Source organism: Pseudopodoces humilis, chromosome 1 (assembly GCF_049639895.1).
Source record: "Pseudopodoces humilis isolate 2021_Gansu_Grassland_sample_001 chromosome 1, ASM4963989v1, whole genome shotgun sequence".
Classification (NCBI taxonomy): Eukaryota; Metazoa; Chordata; class Aves; order Passeriformes; family Paridae; genus Pseudopodoces; species Pseudopodoces humilis.
The window spans coordinates 110,504,391-110,520,656 of record NC_142200.1 but is presented as its reverse complement, the minus strand read 5'-3'; positions in this window follow the sequence as shown (position 1 = coordinate 110,520,656).

Sequence of the window (16,266 nt, the reverse complement as noted above, 5' to 3'; positions counted from 1 at the left end):
ACTAATTACTGTTCAGTAATGATAATAAATTCTCAGAACCGCCACAGAATAGGCAAACTGGTTATTAAAAAATATATTGAATTATGTTTGTCCTTTGTTTAGCCCTTAGATGTACCAACAACTAATGCTATTTATGCCTTAGACACGCAAATAATGCTAATTTAAATTGTCTACCTAAAAATGCCTTTTGTCTTCTGCAGACAGGTACTAAACAGAGCTCAAGCCATGCCTGTGGGGATCTCAAAAAGCCCTTCAGAGAACTGAGAAACTCAGGAGTGCTAGCACCCTTATGTAACACCAAGCAATGGGAATTGTTGATAAAGTCCATGGGGCAACACACGTGCATTAAGTTGTTTACAAGCATGAATATTTGTTATGCCCCTCAGTAGAATATTCTGCTGAGAACTTCCCTTATGTATCACTAAAGGATTTGGCTCTGGGGCTCTGTTCTTTATGTTACAAGCCCATATGTTCACATTTGAGCATGCAGGTGAAATCCACCATAGCTTTGACTATCTAGAGGTTAAAAAAAATCATTGAGCTTTGCCTCAGCTCTGTTTGTCCTGTGGTTACTGCAGGGAGTTATGATGCTGCAGAGCTTGTCCTTTCCCTGATGAAGTCAGTTGTGAAGAGCGGGAACTCCCCAAACAACAAGCGCACGGTTGATCTGTTTGGGTTTCCCAGATAACGCTTTGCAGCAGCTCCCTCAATGAAAACTGTCATCTTTTGTGTTCAGAAATATTTTAATTGGGCAGAAATTCCCAGATGTGTGTCTCCAGGCATATCTGACACCCCTGCCTCCCTCAGTGACAGCTGTTTGCTTTCCAGCAAACCTGCCGAAGGGGGCAATTCTGTGCATCAGTGCTTCAAATGGTCCTTAACGGGCTCACGATCTTACCTATGCTCTGTGGAAGGTCCTTTTTGCTGACAGGATCCACTGTGTTTGTGCCAAAGCTCCCAAAGCTCGTTTACATCTTACACCCTCCCTGAGCTTGTAAAAGGCTAGAAGCAATTCACTATCCCTGAACAGAGGGTCCTTATTCTCCAGCTGTCACCCTCGTTTTGGAGCACCTCTGTCTTGCTGAATCAAAGCCCTCCTTTTCTTCTCTCTCTCCACTTCTGCCACTGAAGGAATGCAATATTTTGAGGCTTCCCCCAGCTATGGATGGCTTTCTGTCTTCACTATGCAAAATGCTGAAAGAAAGCTAGAGGGAACACACCGGTGTTATAATCCTTCCGAAGCACTGGCTGCTGGAACACTTGTGCGCTCGACTACAGAGCAGATAGCACCGTGCATTTTTCCACTTAATACATTGACTCAATGGTTTTCTATTCAGTTATGTTGTTCTGCTGTAAAAACACCCTCAGCTCTCCTCAGAGTGAGGTCTCAATATATTTCATTTGTTTTCTAAGCTGACAAACACATGAGTGAATAACAGCGTGGGGGCGATAGGTGAAGTGCGGGAGGGTTCTCATTCCTTATTGGACAGCAGGATGAGAACTTATTTTTATGATTTTTCCCTGGGAAGCTAGTGCTTCGCATTTTCCCTTTTTGTTTCTTAAAAACAAAAGAACAATAGCTATCCTGTTTAGCAGGGCTATTGTCCCTCTATGCCAAATAAATGAAATCTCCCTGCTTATATGAGTGTCTGAGACATTTCTCTGCATTCTGCTGGTTCTTCTTTGTGTCAATCTGCTGAGGTTTCTCGCATTTTATCCCCCTTTTTCCAGTCTTTTTCAACCCATTTCTCTGATCTTTCCTTTGTCCTCCGTTCATACACTGTTGCTGGTCTGAATTTGAAACAATGTAGTTTGTAGTAAAGGCAAGCCCATCTTTTAAAATGTGTTGAAATCATAGCCGTGTCATGATAACGTCAGAACTGTGTTAAAACATTAACCATTAAAACATTCTAACAATGCTAAAACCTGTGCATGACTGGCCAGATCTTCAGAGACACTTAACAAGAATCAAAATAGCTCTGAAGAGACAGGCCATCTTCTACCTAGTTGAAAAATCTCTATTTGGCAACATTTGTCTGTCCTTGACTAACTGCCCAGCCACTGCAGCTAGAGGATGCATTAAAAATGCCTTTTTTTTTTCCCTTAATTTTTTTTGTGGAAAATAGGACATTAGGGCAAAAGACTGGACCTGAGTCATTCTCTGGCATCTGCTTAGAATGCCAGGATGTGCTTTCCACTTGGAAACTCTGTTTTCTTGAAGGAAAGCATCTGCTTTCTGCCAGCAGCGCTACAGGACAAACAGAACGGTGTTCCTGCCAAAAGCAATACAGCTGGAAAACCCAGGGGTCTGGAGGTTAAAAGCTTTGTTAAGTAGAACCAGGTAGAGTAATGGTGAGTTTGGGGATATTTTTCTGTAGTTTTAGAGGCAAGCATTCACAGAAAGAGCTCTCCCCTATGCCACCTGCGTGAAGTGGTCCAGCAGCCTGATGGGGTTTGCCCTGCTGTGCTGAGCACCAAGGCAGTGCTGTGAGCTCAGAGCTCAGCAGGTCTTGTGAGCAGGAGTAGCTGAGGAGCTGGTGTAAGCCCCCAAATGTGCACAGGTAATGGTAAACTGGGAGGTCTGAACTCCTGTTATCACTGTTCCTGTTTTGCACCCAAGGACCCAGAAAACATTTCCAACTCCAATATTGGTGTACCACAGCCATAAAAGAGCCTGTGCAGTGGTTCATTGCTTCAAATTCTGCAGTCTTTCCTAAAGATTACCAAGACCTAAAACTCTCCCTGTCCTGTTGCCCCTGAGAATCCCCTTCCTTGCTTATCTCTTAACAAAGAGACAAGAGACACAGCATTACAACCTGCTTGGGTCTTTGCCTCACCTGCTCAAGAATTCATCTAGTAAATCAATGTACAAAAACATCACTTCCAACAGATCTACTCACAAGGAAAGCCTTTAGCAAGATCTTGATGCTGGTGTAGCATTCGGAGATTTCACATTTGTCAAATAGTGCCAGACAAACGAACGAGGAAGGTTTTGTTGTTGGGTTTTAGCTCACTGTTAGTGACTTATTCATTACACTCAGAGGAATATCCATATTTTTTTTTTGGTTTTCACCACAACTGTGCTCCATGGACTACTGTGCCACTTAAGTTCAGCCACTTTAGCTCTGATTTGTGCTGGTTTTTTTTTCTCCTTCCCTCATTTTTCCTCTTGCGAGCACAAACTTCTAAATTTGCCTCAGATTCCAAATTTGCCATGCCTGCTCCTGCACACTGACTCTTGCTCAACCATATATCTGTCATTGGATCCATTAGTAAGTACAGTAGTAAGCTCAACTTTCTGCATGTGTTGCTGAGCTTCCTGTAGGATATGCTGGATCTTGAGCAGGGTGGAGGGCTGGGGAGCAAAGAAGCAGTAAGTGTTGTCCCCATGGTATAAATCATTGGAAACTGGCTTGCTCAGCATATTAATTCAAGCTCTTGACACCCCCCTCCTCCACCCATCCATCCCCCCCTACAGCAGGGTCACCTTGAGTTTAAAGATGTGCTTGTTAGGGTGTGAAGGGATCCAGAGAGGAGCAGAGAGAGCCTCTTCTGCATACACATGCAAGTGAAATCTAGAAATCTTGTTGGTGTGCATCTTTGCATCAGTACAGTCTTCAAGGCCTGGCTTTGGGAAGCAGGGATCTTGCACTCCAGCAGCTGACATGACTTTTAACCCCAGAGACACTACCAGGTTTAGGCATCAATCCTCTATTCCCAGAAAGAAGCAAACACCTACTGTCTTGCTTTACAGCACTAAGCTCTGCAGGCAACTGATGCAAAGATATAATTTTTCAATGTATAGGAACTATAGGAAGTTTTGGGTTTTTTTCACTTCTACTATAATGTCTCCCAGAGCACTTTAATGCTTAGGCCTTGCTCTAGCTTTCCTACTGCACAGTATGCATTTGAGAAAAAATTAAATTACCTTTTTTTTTCTTTCTTTGCTGTGCATTCTGATAAATTTTCTTCTTTTCAAAAATTCTGTCTGAAAACATTAATTTCTAACCACATAGTGGGAATTTAGCATCACAAAGGATTTTTAGCACCTTTACCTCCCAATGACTGTCTCTCTAAAACCAATTTCTTCTTCCAGACTTCTCAAATCTCTCGCTATTCACCATCTGTTCAATCAGATTTCTTGTTAGGCTAAGTACCTGTGTTGGCTTTAATCTTTGATGATGACAGCTCAACTATTGCCCCCCAAGGATGGGCTCAAGGCCAGAGGATGCAAATGTCTGGTTCTTCTCACCCTGATTCTGTTCTAAACAGCTTTCAGATGTGTTGCCTACCATTAAGAATGGTCTAAATCCATGTCTCAGTCACAAGAAGTGACTTCACTGACTGGGAGTGAAAACTGATGCTGGAGCAGTCTTGAAGGTTCTCAAACTCACCTTCAACAAAATGTCCCATCAGATCACTTTTCCCTTTCGGGAAAGGCTTGGCAAAATAGACATACCTTGCAAACATGCTCTACAGGTCAAGAAATGCATGTTCTGAGCAGCTGGAGGTGTAAAGCAGGTGCCAGCATTATGGGCTAATAACTGCAAAAGTTTTATTATTAGTCTTCTGTTTCCTGACACTGCTTCTGCTGAGATACCTCACTCCACATTTATCCTCTCTGCCCAGTTAACTTGGCTGTAACTCAAAAGTTCTCCTTACCTTCGCTCTTGCTCACATCTGCAAGATCCTTTTAGTCGGCTGGGGGAGTGCCTGTAACAGCGAGAGGTGGTGCATGCTGACGCTTAAGGGAGAGTGGCTTGTCAGCTGCTAATGCTTCCCCACAGCTGTGTAAACTCTGGGCGCAGGCAGCTGTTCCCCTCCAGATCTGGCGGCGGGAGCTGGGAAGACTGGCACCCTCAGCTATTCATGACCAGCCCCCAAAGTGGGACGTGTGAGCGTCCCCTAACACACTGTGGCACTGCTGTGGCTGACCTTGTGCTGGGAAGGGTGAAGCACTTGTGCAGTGTGTAGCAGTGCAGGACAATAGCATCTCCTATCTCTTTGAATGGTTGTGAAGGTCACCTACGTCTTAAGGCTGCCTGCATCCAAGCACTGCCTCTCTTCCCCCTTCTGCCTCCTCCTCATTATTCCCTGGGGAGTGTGGACAGATCGCTTCTCCCTCAGGGTCACGCAGTGTGATTCCCTGAGCACTGGCAAACTGTGACCTCAGCCAGTGGCAGGCTCCCTCGGATGATTTCATGTAACATCCAGCATTAATCCTGACCCACATTCAGGTGCTGCTCTCTCCTGCAGCTGCTCTGATGGAGACAGGTCAGTTCCAAAGGTATAAATTGAATAGTGAGATGGAAAAGCAGTGCTATTTCTGCATTGTCCTTAGCAGGAAACATGCTTTGGAGCTAATTTGGACCTGAAATGTTCAGGGTTTTATATGTTAAAACTAACACTGGTCAGGGACAGTACATACAAAAGGTAATGTGCTCCTTTACGAGAGGGAACGAATAAGCAAGCAGCCAGGCAGGGCGCTAATCAAACTTTCTGGTTTATGTGAGTATTTATTCTGGTTATAATTGTGTTTCCTGTAGGGAAATCTGCAAGGTGGACTCAGAGGAAGCCTCTGCTACCTTGCAGCATGCTATTCCTCCAGGCTCAGGTTACAGGTTGAAGTTTTCATGTGCTCACAGATACGCAAGAGGTTGGAGTCTCCAGTTTTGGCTGGAGTCTTCTATCTTGGCTTCTCTGCAATGATTCTGGGAACAAGGAGTGACCTGTGAGGAGGCCTTTCCCCTCCTCACCACTCCTCCAGGGAGCCTAGAAGGGAGAAGTTCTTGGCCTGACCAGCTCTCTCTGGCAGCAGGAGAAGGCAGCTGCCTCCTCTCCTGCGTGAGACCCCAATGGCATCCCTAGAATCCTTCGTAAAAGCGGACCTACAAAAACAGCCGATGAGTCACATCACAGCCCAAAGCCCCCATCGTGTGCCACTGGGAAAAAAGGCAGCTCAAACCCTTTGGATGAGAGTCTCCTCCCAGAAGATGAGCCCCAAGGAGCTGCACATTTCTTGGAGGCTATTGAATGTCCCTCTGCACGTGCCTCCTCGCTGTGCACGGAAGGGCCCTGCGCCTTGCCGGTGTAAAGCCTTCCCATTATACCTCCATCCCAGCAGCTATAAATAGGCTGGGGGATAAGACAAAGGGAAGCTTTCTTAAAATGGAGGATACCACAGGTCCTGTTTGCAGGAGCAGGAACTTTATAGGCATTCAGGGAAGTTTTAAAGCTGTTGATTTAGCTGACGCTGTAGGTCTTAGAGAGGGGAACGCTGTCACTCTGAGGATCTTTTCCTTTTTTTTGCTGTATAAAAGCAGAGAGGGTGTTGTCTCTCCTTTCAAATAAAACCCACATACATTTACGGTGATGGATGTCTGCTGGGAAGAGAAGTTTGTATCTCTTCTGTTCTCTGCTAGCTGCAGAGCAGTGGAGTTGTGCTGAGCCTGACAGCCCCTTTTGTGAACCACTGCCTGGCAGTACAGATGCTCCTTTATTTAAATAAAAGCAGCCAGGGGGCTTGTGTGGTCTCTGCATGCAGACCCTACCCTTCCAGGGTGTTTCACAACTACAGGCCTTTGGATGCTACTGCAGGCTGGAGAAGTAAAAATAAGGAAGGAGGGAGCGAGCCTCAGGAAGCCAAATCAAATGGCGGTAGCAGCACCTCAGGAAGCTCGCCCAAGATGGTGGGGTGCAGGGCAGGTGAAGAAGATCAGAAGAGTAGGAAATCAGGGAAACAGATGTGGCGATGCCAGGCTTTGGGGAGGGAGCTCCTGAGATGCAGCACCGGCATTCCCATGCGTTTCCATCTGGCGGTGAAGGAAATTATGTAAAGTGGAGGGGCCAGGGGCCCCCTTTCTTATTTTATTTTTTTTCTTCCAATTCTTTTCTCCCTTCACTTCCCATGATGCAATTAAACAGCCATTGCTGACATCATCATGTATGCATGCTGAATGCAGGCATTGTGTCTCGGCTGCAGTGCTGTACTATATATAGATTAGTTGCCAATCTCTGCTATGTATCAGCAGGGAAGACACCCCAGGAATTAAGAGAGCAGTTGCACTGTAGGACTCCTGACTTTTGTCCTGTGGCCTCAAGACACGGTGGACTATACAGTGGAACTAGAAATAATCAAAGATAAGTGATTTGGAGACCAAGACAGGAAACTTTTGACTGATTGATCTGCAGCAGTGGTAGGGAACAGTATTCTAGGTTGTGATGCATGAAGCAGGAAGACAATCTGATCCCCGCGTGTTGCTAGCTTCTTTTATGTAAAAATGAGTGGTTAGTCAGTAATCTCCTCTCACCAGACCCTATGCCAGGCAATATTAGATAGGCTGCTTCCTTGGCCTTGGGTAGATGAAGAAGAAGAATCCACCTGGGAATTGTTTTGGCCTTGTGGGCACTTGAGGGGGCAGTGTCAGTGACCTCCCCTCTGTAAGTGGTAAAAGCACCCTGCAACATCCTGTTCAGAGACCAAGCAGAGCAGCCAGCGCCTGCCCTGCCCTTGCCAGTGGCACTCAAGTACAACCACTGCTCTATCTGCTGCCACTACATCCCAGGAAATCTCTCCCACAATGAGCCTGGTCAAGTGACCTTGCCAGCACTAGGTTAGGGAAATTTGGTCTTGTGCATTTCCAGCGGTAGCATTTTCTTTTGCAGCTCTGTCAGCTCCTTCTCCCTCCCACCCAGCCCTTTGGCAGGAGGTGACAGGAGGTGCCTGAGCCAATCTAACAGCTCAACACATCAGAAAGGGGCAAGTCCTGCTCTCCCCTCCAGCTCCTGCTCTTTGCTGCTCATCTGTGGACACCCCAGGCAGCTGACAGCAGGGTCTGATGAGTGCTGGAGCAGAGGAGGTGATGGGATGGGGAGCTGGAGCACGAGGGGGTCGGGGGTCCTTGGAGGTAAGTGAACCTCTGTGTCAGCAGTGAGCTGTTAGATTGACTCAGACAACAGACAATTTGAGGGTGTAAATTGACCCTGAAAGGAGAGCTTTGATGTTAGAGGCTTTTTTCTTTCTTGTTGACTTCACTCCAGGCCAAATTCCAACTAAACCGTGGCCATAGCAGCTTTCTCAATCATTTCATGGAGTTCCATACCAAGGTGATGAGACCGAGTGTTGCCACAGCCCCAAGGCATTCACCTTCCTGCCCTTACACTGCCCATGGGCCAGTCACAGCATCTCTGTTCCTAAAAGACATTCAAGTCTTCACTGAGTAAATGGTACTTTTTGTCACTCTTCTGGTAGGAATTTAAAAATAAGTCAGGTAAAAATGTTTATTTCTTGCAGCCCCTGTGACTGCTGCATTGGTAGCAGGCACAGAAAATGCTACCAGGGTGGTTTCAAAAACCTTCAGAGGTGGAGGTTCCCTAGCCTCTCTGTGACCCTGCTCCCGTGTCTGACCCACCCATCACAACAAAGGCTTTTCCTTTCGTCCAGGTGGGACTTTCCTTGCTGCAATTCCTGACTGCTGCCTCTTGTCCTCCCAGTCTCACTTTCCTTCACCTGCTGGTTATGCACTTGCCCATCCAAGCCAGTCTGGAATTAGCCTTCACTCTGCTGTCTCATGTTGAGGCCATTGCTCACAGGGACCCTCAGGTCCTTTTCTGCAGAGCTGTTGCTGCAGGTAATGCAGGGAGTTATTTCAGATGAGGTGTGGGACTTTCCATCTGTCCATGCTGAACTTCATGAGGCCCCCATTACCCCATTACTCCATCCTGTGCAGGTCTTGAACAGCAGCCCTGCTCTCCAGGGTATCGACCTCCCCCTGTTTTGACATTGTCTCTCAGCTTGTTGAGGAGGTGTTACCCCTCAGTGTGCAGGTTGTGGGTGACATTGCTGTAAACCAATTAAGGCCTCAGTTTAGACCCCAAAACTCACTTACGGACTGCCTGATGGACTCTGAATCTGTGACCACTTCCTCCAGAACCTAAGCATCCAGTTTTTCACCTGCTTTCCAGTCCATCCATGCAGCCCATATCACCTTAGCTGAGCTACAAGGATGCTATGGGAGACCATGGTGGAAGGCTTGCTAAAGCCAAGGAAGGAGACATCCAGTGCCCTCCTCACCCCGGCAGAGCAGGGCACTTATTTGACCAGCAGGGCAGGCAGGCTGGCCAGCCACACCTCACCCTTGGAGAGCCCATGCTGGCTATTCATAGCCACTCTCCTGTCCATCACAAGGTGGACAGAGAGTCCCTCAGGACTCATTTCATAATTTTCCCAGGCACTGAATTGAGTCTGACCATCTGGTCTTTCCCCAGATTCTCCTTTCTTACTTGGTTTTTGTTTTTGGGATTTTTTTTTTGTTTGTTTGTTTGTTTGTTTTGTTTTGTTTTTGAAGGCATATCTCATGTCGAGCATCAGTGGGCAGATCAAACACAGACCTGGCTGAAGCTGACAGATGTACAAAGCAGCCTTCAAGTATGATAAAAGCAGCAAGTGCAGGTCCCTGTGCAGAGTGAGAGCTGCTGCAGAAGCCACCACGCTCAGCACCTCAGTGAGCATTGTGCAGCCTGGAAAACACAGGCCAAATGCTCCTTGTGGGATAACACAAGGACAGTCACAGTAAATAACTGCAAATTAAATTGCAGAACTTTTGCAGTTTGACCAATAAATAATCCATGGTGGTACAGTCTATTTTCAAACAATTGAAGAATTCACTATATTGGATTCTTCAGGTTGAAGAACTACAGTTAGTCCCCTGAAGTATTTCTGTTTCTGCTGGTACTTGTCAATCCTTTCAATTGCATGTATATTGCATAGTTGGATGAGAGGCACAAATTTGGATATGAGAATTTGGTCCAGTTCAAGTCTCTCTGATGTGGCTATTTCAACAGTGAAAACAAAGGCAGTATCAGATCAGGTGGGGAATATTGTGTCATTTCTGGAGATATGAGGGAATTCTTTGTATTTCCTGGATGCAAACAGTATTTCTACTTGGTAATACTGGATCACTTTTCACTCATTTTTTAAAAAAAATCCCAGACATGAAAAACTATTTTTTTAAACTGATTTTATGTCTTTCCTTGATGTAGCTATATATAACACCCTAAAACCTTCCACCTAACTGGCTAATTGTATTTTGTTTTCAAGAGAGAAATGTTTTAAACTTCCCATAATATTAAACAGCTCCCAAAGATACTTTGAATATTGATCAAAGGCATGACATGGGGATGTTTGACTCCAGGACTGTCAAAAAAAACTTCCAGAACACCACTAGGAAACTGGGCATCTCAGGGTGCCTGACCACAGAAGCTGAGGGTTGAGGCAGCATCTACACTGCCCTTGGGCACTCTGCCACACTGGCCCTGGCAGGTAGGCACTCTGAACCGAAAGCATAAATTTGTCTTTTAGGACGAAGCTTTGAACTTTTATTCTCTGATTGTGCAGATCCCAAAATCACGTGGAAAAACTGCTAAAACTGTAGCTCCCCACCAACAAAACAGCAAAGCTTTTACTTCAGTGCCGAGCCCGAGGTGCTGACTCTCTCAGACCTGAGGGTGTCTCCAAAAGCCAGTGAAGAGCTATCTGATCCTGCCAGCAGTGATCTGCAAAGCTATGAAGCCCTCTCTGCTTTTCAGGTTTCTGATGCAAGCGCCTTGCATAACACCGCAGGCTTCCAGGTACAGGGAGCGTGGCCAGCCCACAAAGCAGAGTGCATATCTTAAGCCACCTTGAGGCCAAAATACCCTGACCTCTAGATGATCTTTGGAAGATGATGAATAATGTATTGCATCTCCCAGAAGGCTGATTTCTGCCCGTACAGTAACTGACTGTTCCTGACTTCCACCAACCGTGTCAGCTTGTATATTTTCAAAAAGGGTTCTGGGGTTATTGAGGGGGAAAGCCTGTAAGGCAAGGGAAAAATGGCTTCAAAAAGAAGTCAAAAACTATTGCAACCATCAAGTGGGTGTGACTTTTGGGACACACAGTGGCTGCAATGTTGGGATTCCCCTGAGCATAAAATCTATCAAAGAAGAAATAAGGCTGGAGAAAGACAGCGGGAACTGAGGGCTGGGAGAGAACTTTCAGGGAGTTAATTAGTGCTATGTTAGTGTTTGTGGGTAAGCAGACACAGTAAGGACATACATTTGTGAGGTCATTTAGAAATTCCCAAAGAAGGTCTCTTTGCTGGCAAATGCCAGTGCTGACACACTACTACCCTCCAGGAGAGATAATTTACATGTCACTCATTATGGAAAAGTTTATTGGACATTACCCTTGGACAGGGTAATGTCCAAGTCCTTTGGTTCAAAGAAATCCCCAGGACTGCTTCAGACTAGCTGCCTGCCATCTACAGCTACATCCTGCTGGGCTGGGGCTGTTTGCGGGAGCCATTGGATCCCCAGGATCAGCAAAATCATCTCCTGGTGAGGGAACTCCCTACGGTGGACAAGAACCCTCCCATGCAAGGGAAGGTTTGTCTCTGCTCTCCCTTATCCTGGAGCTGCAATTAAAAAAGTTCAGAAACAGCAGCTTCATGTCACGAGTCGCAAAAGTGACTTTTAATTCCCAGGGTGTATTTTTAAAGTAATTTAGTGCTTAGAAGTTTACATTTGTTTGGGGACGGGTAGAGCTCCTAAGCCCTGCTTTGGTGCTTTTAAAAATGTGCCATGACAATTAGCTGCAGATGTGTTTTCGGGGTAAGAAGGGTGCTACTGGAGATTCCCCTGCTTTTTTCAGCTAGACCATTTCCTGGGAACAAGCTCTGCAAAATGTCTGAGCTCTCACCCTCCTGGATGGCAGGAAAGGGCTGCACTTCCTTCTGGTGCGGCTTTTGGGCAGTGCTGCCCTTTGATGCTCTGTCCTGCTCCCCTTGCCATCCTTCTCCCAGTGCTCCACTGGGCTGGCTGCCTGCTTGCTCTAGCTGGCTGCTCACTGCAAAGCTGAGGTTGTCTTAAACACTTTTAATAGTGGGCTGACCTGCTATTCTTAAATGAAAATATACACTTAGGCACAAAAAATGCTTTAGCTTTTGGGGAACAGCTAATTTTTGGGGAACCACATTTTCTGCCAGCATAACTTCTGTGGAGTCAATGCAATATCTTTTCCAATAAAACCTTTGTGCAGGGCATCACATCCATTATCAGGATTGGAACTGCTTGCAAATAAGAGCACAGACTTCTTTTGAAACAATAAAAAAGAATGCTTCTGTGTGATTAATTATATATTCATTGTGCTCGGGCTGACACCACTTGTGATCCTTATGTGCTTTCCTCAATTACATTCTTAAGCACTTGCAGAAATTCAAGCACCTGGAGACCTTGGCTTTCTTGGCTGGATGCTGCTTCTGTTTAGCCTGATGCCAGGGTTATGCTGCAGTGTGTGCTACAGTGTAAACAGGTAAAACTACTGGTTTTGACCTAAGAGTGTTTTGTCTCTTATTTCTCTTGGGGTTTTATCTTCTGAAATGGTTCTCTGGACTAAGCATAGCTCCAAGGTCTTCTCCATGCTTTTGGAAGATAACATCCGCCTTGTTGGGACTTGCTGATTAAACTATGTGGGAATGAAGGGCTGTGTGACTCTCCAGCTGCCTTAGGCCTGCTGGGATCCTTTAACAGCCTGGGTGACACAGCAGGAGCTGGGACTTCCAGGGTCTGTGCTGCTGTGCAGAGAAGCTGGATGATCAACTGGAAGAAAGCAGGGATGCATGAGATGGGAACCGAGTGTCTCAGCACCAAGGGCAGTGGGTAGGAAAGCAGCTCCACAAATACGGCTCTGAGTATAGACAACCACTACAGGAGAGGGTGTGTGGCTCCCCCTGTTCCTCTGACCAGTGCTCACCCCTCCCTGAGGTCAGGGTAGGCTCCCATTGCTCCCCTGCAGGCTGCACCCACCTGGCTGAGCTCAGGCAGGGGCAAAGCTCACTCCTGGGGAGGGCTGGGGTGGACACAAAACCTCGCTCAGCCTTTTTCCAGCCAGCATCTTCTCTCACAAGGAAAGATGACAAATTGTTTGTTAAATTATTTAAGATATTACTGACTGGTTATGAATTATTTAAGTGTTTATTACTTACCATTTGGATGGCAACTCAGGGCAGAAAATCACAAGCCTTTCAAGAAACCTGAGGCCAGCCTTTGCGTGCCAGACATGCCGGGGACTCGGGGGTGAGCCGAGGTGGTGGGCGCAGCAGCATCTGGTGTGAGAAAAGGCACGGCTGGAGCCTGGAGCGTGATGAGCCTGCGCTGCTGCAGATGGCTTTGCCACTGGTGCTGCAGTCTCAACCTCCTGCCACTCCTCCCAGTGCTATTTTTATTTAATATTTGCATGATGGTCGTGCTAGAACCCCTTTACAACACGTGCCATACAACCTACAACAGAGACAATCCTTACGCTGGTGGTTTTCACCCCATTACTGCAATTTTCTTACAGATTAAACTATCTTTAGGTACGAGAGGACACTATGAGGCATGAGTATGCTAATTCTCATCAGCAAATGTATGTTTTTTATGGTCTTGCTCTGGTAAAGATATTTGAAATTTTTTATACTGGCCTTATTTCCTTTTCCTTTTCAGCCTCCCTCATGTTTTTTGTTTTTTTTAAATTTGTTTTTTGAAGCTTTTTTTTTGTTTGTTTCTTCCTTTTTGTTTTTCTTTTTGTTTAAATTTTCCCATTCCTTGAAACTGTAACCACGTGCTGATTATTAGGACTTCTGGTCAATGCATACTTATCCTTTGTGGTCAACGTTCACGAGTTGGAGGTTAGTGATCAAAGGAAGAGTCTACCTTATCTTCCAGTGTTATTTTGAGGAAGACAAAGCAAGGAGATAAGCGTAGTTTGGACATGCAGCTCTGCCTAACAACGTTACACTGCCTCCACATCAGGGTCGAGACAGTCAGGATTGGGCACTGGTTAAAATACAACTACTTGGAGCAAAAATTCTGCTGGTGGGTTCTGACCAAATAGCATGGCTGCTCAAAATTGCAAAGAGGCTCACAATTACCCTTTGGGCCGTGAGATGAGCTTGGCTTGCAGGCGTAGCTATATCACAGCATTCAGAATCCACAGGGTAGCCAGCAATTGCTGGAAATCTCTGAAAGTGTTTGTGAAAACAGTCAGCTGAATATGTTTGTCCTTGAAATGCACTGTTTCTTATTTAGTATCCTGTGCTCATTTTTCCTCCCTTGCAAACATTTCAGTCATTCAGCCCAGGAACTGATTAAACCACCCAGTAAACACAGTACAGATGTCAAAGTGAAAAATTCACAAGCTATTCATAACAAGCCATCTGCTGAAAATAATTTGTTTAAACTATTTGGGGAAAATTTACGAAGTAATGAAAATGCTCAGAGATATTTGGGAAGATTCTGACTACCAAAAATCATGAAAGGGCCTAATGATATGTTTTGGCTACAACCAAAACCTTTACAGCTCGCTGCAGAATTTGAGATACTAAATGCTTTTTTGGCCTGCCATGCTAAGTACTGGCTGCTCAGTTTTGAAGCACGTAAGCCTTTTTCACGTTCCTGATTGCCCTACAAGAACGTGCAGTTTGGGCATAGTCCATGGTCTGATCTATATCCCCAGGGTGATAAATGGCCAAGCTCCCACTCAGCCTGTATTCAGATTATATTGGAAGCCCAGCCTTTAGAAATTCAAGCCATCCAAACAATACCAAGTCATACCCAGCCTTTGCAGACCTTGCTGAAGAAAAGACATACCTAACCTTCAACAATTTTTCATTCAGGTAAATTGCTATTTTTCCTTGGCTGTTCAAATTATCCTGGTCTTCACAGCTCGTGCTGAGTTCCAAAGACGCGCTCTTTCTTGTGCCACGGCTCCAGGAGCATGTTTCTACATTTTCTGCATGTTTCCTTTGCCTTGGTTTACACACTGGTTCTTTGACAGACACCTGAGCTAGCTAAAGTGGGTTTTGTGTGTGAAATGCAGATTTGGGCCCCTGGGAGATATATTTGCTGGTACATCAGAGATCTCAGTTTTAAACCACAAGCAATTTCCTGAAGAAGGCTTAAAGTGAAATAAGAAAGAAGGGGAAAAGATTAGTATCTCCAGGGGACATTTTCCAGCACATCACTTAAATCCTCCTCCTCAGCCTACAGGCTGAGTAAAGGTTAATCCTATAGCAACTAAAATCCCATACAATCCACACTCCCTCAATGTACACAGTTCCAGGAGGAATTCCTCTGACTGAGCAGAGTTGGCAGCCTCACAGAAAGGTATCTCAGCTTAATGGCCACAAGTCAGTGGGTATCTAGGTCCATCAATCTCCAATGGATACAAAAGTCACACAGGGACATTGCTGCTGTGCATGTGCAGGATGGAGGCTTCCTATGTGAGGAAACCATGTGGACCAAGAAAAGACATCTCTGAAAGCCCACACCCTCTTGGGTTGTCAGACCTTTCCTTCTGGGATTAATGGGCCTGGGGTCAAACAGATAGGTAGGTCCTCAATGAATTTTTCAGTAGATGTTATATCTGAAGTCTGTGTTTACTGAGTTGTTCCTGTGTCCTATTTATTTTCTTTGGAAACTGTCAGTATAAATATTCTAAATAGACTGAAAAGTCCATAAGTAAAGTTGGTTGCTGAATTTCACCAGTGATGAACACATGGAAATTTGTTTTATGTTTGTAGTCAGAACTTGTTTTCCGTTTTTAAGTGACTTCTGATATTGAAGTCCTAATTAGGTACTTTTAAATAGAGATGAGCTAATGCATTGTCCAGCTGCTCTTGCCACTATCCTCTGCTTGTTGATAGTTGCCCATCTGCTCTTTGCCAGCTTAAAAATAAACATCCACTACTAAAACAAAAATATGTTCATTTAGGCTATTATCCTCATACTACACAATCCAGCGTTTTCCATCTAAAAGTTCATTCTGTTCAATAAAAAAAAAAAAAAGCTACCAAAAAATGCAGTAGCTTGTGTTACCAGAGGGACAAACTGCACTCACTTCACGAAAACATGCCATAAAATGTAGTTGCCAAACGAAAAGCTCCAAAACCCGCGTGAGACTACTTCCCTTGATCTTTCGCCTTCTAACACCCAGATCCACGAAGCTGTTGGAGTGTCGGACTCCCTTTGAGTACGGCGGGAGTGAAGCGCCTGGGCGCTGTCATAAAGCTTTGGTCTGAGGGTCTCCAGCCTTGCGCTGCGCCCTGATGGAGCTTCGGCACGCTTCCGATGGGAAACTTTGGGAAAACGGGGACCCCCGCTGCGGGTCTTTGGGTAGAGCCCCCTGTCTGTTTCCCCGGAGTGGGGCTGGCGGATCGCGACCCCCCGGCACGGAGCAGGCGAAGCGGG